At 41.9% G+C, this 7,165-nt stretch overlaps 1 long non-coding RNA gene across 1 annotated transcript; it reads left to right on the forward strand.

Annotated features, from left to right (window-relative positions):
- The first annotated feature begins 1,833 nt into the window (after positions 1-1,833).
- On the forward strand, positions 1,834-6,637 carry LOC148001012 (uncharacterized). The gene is made up of 2 exons (XR_015638335.1): positions 1,834-2,386; positions 5,207-6,637. It is a non-coding gene; the product is annotated as an uncharacterized LOC148001012 (long non-coding RNA).
- The last annotated feature ends 528 nt before the right edge of the window (positions 6,638-7,165 follow it).

A 7,165-nucleotide genomic window follows, 5' to 3' on the forward strand; every position in this document is an offset into this window, starting at 1 on the left:
TAAGGTCAGGAAGTTTTATACTGCCTTTAGTTGGGTGTGTGGAAACATACATACATACTTACATACATATATACATATACATGCATATACTGTGTGTGTGAGAGAGACAGAGAGACAGAGAGGGAGAGAGACAGAAAGAGACAGAAATATAGAAAGAAACAGAGACTGAGAGACAGAGACTGAGACAGAGACAGACAGGCCTCAACTCTCATTTCTTAGGTGCCACCCGCCATCAAGCTTTTGAGACAGGGTCTCTCCTTCAACTGGAACTCACCATGTAGGCTAGGCTAACTGTCTAACCCCAGGAATCCATCCCTTCCCACCTCTACATAGCTGGAAATCCATGCCCCAGTTGTATGGACTGAGCTATCTCCCCAGCCCAGTGTTAAGGTCTTAATGCATCTTGTATTAGAGAAAGAACTCTTTCATGGGGAGATAGAAGAGGGGTGGTGCCTTTGCCCCACGCCCTCCTCATGCGTGGGCTAAAGGAGCTCATCAGAGGGCACCGCCTGATGAAGAGCAGACGCTCAGAAGTGTCAACACAGCTGAGTAAAGAGGGAGCCACTTTGTTAACCTTAATTAGATAATTTTGGTGTTGATTTCAACTACACAGGGCATCACTGCAGGCAGCAGCAGTATAGAAGGGAAGGTTTTGTTGCTCCAGGTTAATTGTGGGCTCATGTTGGGATAATTATCCCGAGTGCCTTTCCCTTCTACAGAACTTGCTTTACTCAGGTGGTCTGACTCATTTACTGGTGCCCTCAGAGTATTTTGCAAACAGCTAGGCAGCCGTTGTTCAGGGTTGATAATCCTGGTTCGTGTCTCCTATTGTCATCAGGAGTCCAAATCCTGCCATTTTAGATCAGGTTACAGTTCCATTAATATATATGCATATGTGTGCATGTACATATATATATGTAATGTATGGATATGTATAGTTTATGTAATATATATGCAATGTATATATGTGTTTGTGTATATGTTTTATATAAATGAATATATATTATATAAATGTTATATATAATGTTATATATAAATGTATAATATTGTACAGATTCATTATGAATTTCATAGTATGACATTTTTAATATATGTCTACTCCCCACTATCTTCCGCTAATTCCACTGAGATGCACCCCTTCTTCACATTTTCCTCTCACTGTTGTTGTTTAACCCCCCAAAATGCAATTTGTTCTGCCTATATCCCATAGGTATGATAGCATCCCCGGAGCATGACTGACTCTCCCTGATACCATCAACTGGCAATAGGTCCTTAGTAGGGTCCACAGTGTCAAAACAGTCCCCCTAGGCTTATTTTCTGCACTTTGGCCAATTTTGTTCCGTGTTAATCTTGGTCCTCTTTGAAGCAGCTCCTTTGAGGATCTCACATGAGCTTGTAAATCACAGGATGTATTCTTAGCTCAGAGTTATCTCGGACTCTGCTGAATTTGACACTGTGGATGTGTGTTTCATTCACACATCCTGCCCACACCTCTTGCCATTGTGGTCTGTGAAACCCTATGCTAGTGTCACTGCATTTCAGTCTCTGGTTCTCCTGTGACTCACTCTGTGCCCTCACTCTCCAGGCTTCATGCTCTGTATTTGCTTAGTGTATGCAATAACTGCAGGTGCCATCACTACTCCATCGATGTTGAAACACAGAGCTTGCTTCTACTCTGCACCTATACTGACTCTATGAGAAACAACACACCGAGGCCATATATTTCTCTGTGTAGCCATGGCTGTCCTGGAACTTGCTCTGGAGGCCAAGGTGGCCTTGAACTCAGAAAGATCCACCTGCTCCTGCCTTCTGATTAAAGGCTTGTGCTGTGGGAGCTGTATTGGATTTGGGCCTGGTTGCTTTGTCACTGTGTGGCACAAGAAGTTTACATTCACAGAATGTTGTCAGCCTGAGCCAGACCCTTCTGGGTCTCCAGCAAGGTTTGACCCCTGCTGAGCCTTGCCCTTGCATGTGGAAGCCTTTTGTCCCCAACTGGGAACAGTCTGGCCCGGTACTTCTCACCTGAGTCAGAATTAGGCTGGCCTTCCTGGTTATTTCCCTAATTTATTCAGGCCACATAGTCGGTCCTTTGTTACCGAAGTCTCAGCCAGGGTTCCCCACTGTGCTTGACAGATACCTGCTAAGTGGTGTTCTTTGGATATATAGTTTGGTCAATAAAGAAACCAGGAGGCTCTCTCTCTCTTCTGGCTTGACACGAATAACCTGTGTGTGTGTACTTCTTTCATCCCACAGGCTTTCGCCCGATTCTCGGTACCGTGTCGGTGCTGGCGCCGACAAATGGAGGTCCCACCGAGATCGGAGAAGAAAGGAGTACTGTTGGGACGTCCCGGGAGCCCGGCCGGCATAGAAGCAGGGACGGATTGGGGTAAGATGGGCCAGAAAAGGCCTGGATGATTTGGGCTAGCCTGAGTAAAACTTGTCATATAAATGGGACAAGGTAATAGTAAAGCGTTTTTACATATGCGTTCTTTTAGAGTTATGTTTTAGTCTTTGGACCCCGACTAGAGATAGTTTACACCCTAGACATGAGAGAGAATGGGCTTAGAAAAACAGTCCTACCGGACTCTTCGCAGATGCTTTGGAGAAAGAGAAAAACTTTTCAGAGCTCTCCTGGGAACAGAAGAAAGGCAGGAGACGTCCTGCCTCTCTGCTGGCTCCTATTGGAGAAATGCTTATTTCTGGTTCTGGGTTCCATAGGTAGGATATGTGGGTCCCTTCGGAGGGACACCATCTAGAATTTTCCCTCTTTGTCTATTGTCTGTCCCTGGTGCACCAGGCTGTCCATGTCTGTCAGTTTATGTCTGTGGTTTTTGTTTCTCGTTGCTTAAATGTTTTATGTTTCGTGGTCAAAAGAAAAAAATGGTAAAAACTTTATCTGCCAGTCGTTCACACCTTGACTTGGTTTTAACTCATTTCAAGAAGAGAACAATAAGTAAAAAACAGTTTCAACTGGCTTTTGGAGCCTACATCTGTAGCTAGAAGCCTAAGTCTGCTGGACAAGCTCCCCAGGGGCTGGCTAAATGTTTATACTAGCCTATCCTAAAGGCACTAGGAGCTTCACAGCTTCTATGATAATAAAACTGAAAAATCTTTGACTGTGATTATTGGAATCAACAGGTGACATGGTGCTTGGTGTAAATATTAAAGACATGTGTAGCCACTTCAATTTTGTTTCTGATTGGTTTTAAATGTATAACTATGCTGCACATGCCTTGGTTATGTACTATTGGCTTTTAAGTTATTAGATATGGTTAAAAGGTGTAACATTGGTAAAAGAAAGTTGGCTTAAAACTGTAATTTGGATGAAGTCATTCTAGATAACATGTGATATGAGCCAACCTAGGGAAACAGGTCTAAATTGAGGTAATATTTTTATGGAATTCTTATCCTAGAAACCAGGCTTCTAAAAGAATTTAGGACATTGTCTATTCATATATAAGAATTCATATATAAGAATTGACAGTCAAACTTTGTATCTATATTCTGATGATAATTCCACTGCCCCAAGAACAGCTGCCTAGTCACATACTCAGAATTCAGGTGACTTTCCAAAGTTGTGACTGTGCTCTGGTGTTACAAGGAGAACTTAAAGATTGTGATTAAAGATTGCCAGTGTTACGTTGACTAACTCAAACTTATTTATAATTTAAAAAAAAATCAAACAGGTAGAGATTGTTACAAGATTTATGAAAGATTGATGAGGTTTTAGAACTTGTGAGAACATTACAGCCAGTTTGCTTACTCCAACGGCCATTCCAAGATAGATTTAGAGGATTATTTTTATACAATTTGTTTACATCCTGGTGATTGTGAGTTTTCATTTCGTGAGCTTGCTTATAATTTTAGAGAGCCCACAAAGTGATATCATTAAAATTTTTACCAAAGAATGGCTAATAGCCTTATATTATGTAATTTTGTTGCTTCTTCAATGTAAGAAGTTAGAACTTTAAATCTTTAAGTGTATATAGAAATTTTTACTACAAACCTTTGCTCTCAAAATGAGCTTTAATATTTGGGGAGTAGCTGTTACACTACTCCAAAAAAGAATATTTAAAGCTAATTTTAAGCTTCTAAGGATATGTTAGTTGGCTAAGTACCTCACCTTACCAGAGGACTTAAGCCTTCCTTTGTTATCCTCATTGGAGATAAAGCTTCAGATGTGTTAATACAGAACTGTAGACTAGAGTCATGGAAGTATTTTAAAAAAGAAACCTGGTAAAACATACCTTATTCCAAACAGCAATTAATTGGTTATTACAAAATAACTGATATTTGGCCTATCACATATACAAATTTTTCAGACAAAGTTGATAATTTTACTCTTTGGAAATGCGCTTACTGTATTTATAGGTGGTTCATCTAATGAAAAGGCTACATGTATGATTAGATCACTTGTTTATTCTCTTGAGTTTCTGTTGCTTCAGCACAGATTATTAGATTACGTCCTGTAGCCACTGTTTTTAAATCAAGCCTTCTATTCACATACTGATAGCCAATGTGTGGCTTGTGTTTTACAATTGATTTCAATTACTTAATGCTTTATTAGAGCAAGTTTTCTACATGAAATCAGTGAGTGATTTCAGTGTAAATTGTCTGACAACTCACTGTCCTTTCAGTGCTCTGGCTCAGACAACTAAACAAAACCATAGACCCAGCTCTTTGAAAATGATAATAGAGTTGATATGAAAAGAGAAAGACTCCATTTGCTTACTTTCAATTCCCAGCCTCGCCCTGCCAGCTCAGAGATTTCTAATAGGACTAAATTTGGACGATATTTACAAGATTTGACATTTCTAATTAATACTTATGTTTAGGTAAATAAAGTTTGTGAGGTGCTAGAGAGATGGCTTAGTGGTTAAAAACACTAAGCTGTTACTTTATAACACATTTAAGAACTCAAACTAGATTGCCTAGACCCCTTAACAAGGGAGGACATTGATACTAGACAGTTTATATCTTAATAAATAAAAAGGGGGAGTTATCCCTGTATGCTATACAATTATTTAATAATACTCCTTTTATTTCCAATTTTAAAATTTGGGTGCCAAGGAACACTCTTGAGTGTTTATGACACCCTACAACTAGACATATTTCTGACTAGGTAAAATAGAAAGATTCACATATTGGCATGATCCTGTTCAGGTATTTTTATGGGGAAGAGGGAATGTTTGTGTTTTTTCTACAGGATGCTACAAGAGTGTGCCAGCTGCCAGAGGTGGTTGCTGAGACTTGCTGATCCTGGTTACAAGAAGATTCAGCTCTCGTGATTCGGGTCCCTGGAGTCATTCCTCTGCCCTGAGAGGAAGATAGAAGATCCCCCCTCACTCCCCTGGTGACTCTTGCTGCCTTAACTGGTGTTGTCATCTTACAGTCTATAGCTTCACAAGAATGCCATCTGCGTGAAGCTGCTATAGACTGGGGAACTCTGCCCTGTTTGTACAGATCTCAGACATGGTTCCCTTGCCTGCTGGTTGTTCAGAGAAGAATGGCTGATCCTGAACTGTCCTGGCTATACGTTATTTTCGCTGCTATTGTAGCAGCCATTTACTGCTGCAGACATTGTGTCTGCAGTGTCTGAAGTTACCCTCCCCCCATTCTATTGTTAGACAAACACAGTGGGTGAACTTTCTGGAGTAGTTGTTTACAATTGGGAATTCTAAATTGTATTACAGGTCTAAATTTTATTACAGGAGCCGCTCAACAACGGTCCTTGTGCTTCTTTTCACATGCTGAGGAGAACCAATAAGACAATATACTTGATTAGGTGCCCACTACTTATCAGGAGAGGCTCAACTTCCACAATCTCCTAAATTATTATCATCTGGCTCCTACTCTTTCGCCCCTGGGCTCAAGTAAGAGGAATGAGAAGATGACCTGATGTAGTTTTCCTCAGCGACGGGCAACTTCCTCTGACCCTTGACCAATCTAGACACGGACCCTTGAGGGCGACAAGGTGATCCTATGTCAGAGAGGCTGGGGTTCGAGAGGTCGATCCTAAGACAGAGGTGACTACGCCCCGTTTAAATGTACGGGCCGGTCAAATGCTCCTCTGCCCAGTTTCTCCCACACACACGGTTAGCCCAGAACGGTGTGTTACAACATAATTTCATTCCTAGCCATTGGGGTGCAGTCCTAACTGCAAGAGTGGCTCGCCATGGCCGAGCTGGGCACTCTGTGAGGCATGTCTGATCTCTCTCAGACCACTACTTCCACCTAATGGTCTTTTATAAAAGAAATACGGAGGAGTTGTGGGAGCTGTATTGGATTTGGGCCTGGTTGCTTTGTCACTGTGTGGCACAAGAAGTTTACATTCACAGAATGTTGTCAGCCTGAGCCAGACCCTTCTGGGTCTCCAGCAAGGTTTGACCCCTGCTGAGCCCTGCCCTTGCATGTGGAAGCCTTTTGTCCCCAACTGGGAACAGTCTGGCCCGGTACTTCTCACCTGAGTCAGAATTAGGCTGGCCTTCCTGGTTATTTCCCTAATTTATTCAGGCCACATAGTCGGTCCTTTGTTACCGAAGTCTCAGCCAGGGTTCCCCACTGTGCTTGACAGATACCTGCTAAGTGGTGTTCTTTGGATATATAGTTTGGTCAATAAAGAAACCAGGAGGCTCTCTCTCTCTTCTGGCTTGACACGAATAACCTGTGTGTGTGTACTTCTTTCATCCCACAGGCTTTCGCCCGATTCTCTGTACCGTGTCGGTGCTGGCGCCGACATTGTGCCATCACCGCCCAGCCAGATCTCAGTCCTATATCTTTAAGAACCCAGGGTTTCTTCCTTTGAGAGTACATAATGCCATCCCAATATCATAATTGCATTCTTTCTTGCTTCTCATTTGTGGCATTATTTCCAGTTCCTCAAATGACCTTTTCTGACTTAGTCAAGTGTCTTATCTTCTCCGCCAGTTCCCCATCTTACTTACATTGTTCTCAACTAGACCATCTCATCCACTTGCTCCAATTGCAATTGTCGTATAAAAATCTGTTGACATATGTTATCTTCTATCATTCGATAGTGACGCCTTTGATGATGATTCTCACGCCATTAGTCACTGTCACCATGGTATTCACTATTCATTGTCTACTAGCCCTAGGTATGGTTAATCCCATCTCTCACTCACTATTCATTGTCTACTAGCCTTAG

This window comes from Rattus norvegicus, chromosome 15 (assembly GCF_021556685.1).
Source record: "Rattus norvegicus strain SHRSP/BbbUtx chromosome 15, alternate assembly SHRSP_T2T, whole genome shotgun sequence".
Taxonomy (NCBI): Eukaryota; Metazoa; Chordata; class Mammalia; order Rodentia; family Muridae; genus Rattus; species Rattus norvegicus.